General features: G+C 46.8%; 1 non-coding gene across 1 annotated transcript; it reads left to right on the top strand.

The window, feature by feature from the left end:
• Positions 1-275: 275 nt before the first annotated feature.
• LOC127491874 (U6 spliceosomal RNA) lies at positions 276-381 on the top strand. The gene has a single exon (XR_007920807.3). It is a non-coding gene; the product is annotated as a U6 spliceosomal RNA (small nuclear RNA).
• Positions 382-945: the final 564 nt, after the last annotated feature.

Here is a 945-nt window from a genome sequence, read left to right on the forward strand (position 1 = left end):
AGGGCCCAAAGACTTGGGCCATCCTCCACTGCACTTCGAGGCCACAGCAGAGAGCTGGACTGGAAGAGGGGCAACCGGAACAGAATCCGACACCCCGACAGGGACTAGAACCCGGAGGATTAGCCTAGTGAGCCGTGGCGCCAGCCATCTTTTCTTCTTTCTAATACACATTTTTTAATCATTGTAAATCCTTTGGATTTCCATATAATTTTTAGAATCAGTTTGTCATTTTCTACCAAAAACCAAAAATAAATAAATAAATAAATAAAGGTCTGGTGCTCACTTCAGTAGCACATATATTAAAACTGAATGATACAGAGAGGATTAGCATGGTCCCTGTGCAAGGATGACACACAAATTCGTGAGGTGTTCCATGTTTTTCTGGTGTTGTGGTACAGTAAGTTAAGCCACTGCTTGAGACACTGGCATCCCATATCTGAGTGCTGGTTCAAGTCCCGCCTGCTCCACTTCCAATCCAGCTCCTTGTTAATGTGCCAGGGAAGGGAGCAGAAGATAGCCCAACTACTTGGTCCCCTACCACCCAGGTGGGAGACCAGGATAGAGTGTCCAGCTCCTGGCTTCAGCCTGGCCTAGCCCTGGCCATTGCAGCCATTTGGGGAGTGAACCAGCGGACAGAAGATCTATGTGTATGTGTGTGTGTGTGTGTGTGTGTCTCCCTCTCTCTTTCACTGTCACTCTGCCTTTCAAATCTTTTTTTAAAATATCTGAGGAGAAATGTTGATCAAGTTTCTAATCCATGAGCACAGACTACACTTACTTTTATATTGGAAAGGCAAGAAGACAGAGATCTTCTATCTGGCAGTTCACTCTCCAAATGCCTGCAAAAGCTGGGGCTGGATCAGGCTGAAACCAGGAGCCGAGAACTCAATTCAAGTGTCCCACATGGGTCGCAGGGACATAAGCACTTGAACCATCACGGCTGCC

This window comes from Oryctolagus cuniculus, chromosome 3, assembly GCF_051225735.1.
Source record: "Oryctolagus cuniculus isolate XC-2025 breed Fujian yellow rabbit chromosome 3, ASM5122573v1, whole genome shotgun sequence".
NCBI classification, from domain to species: Eukaryota; Metazoa; Chordata; class Mammalia; order Lagomorpha; family Leporidae; genus Oryctolagus; species Oryctolagus cuniculus.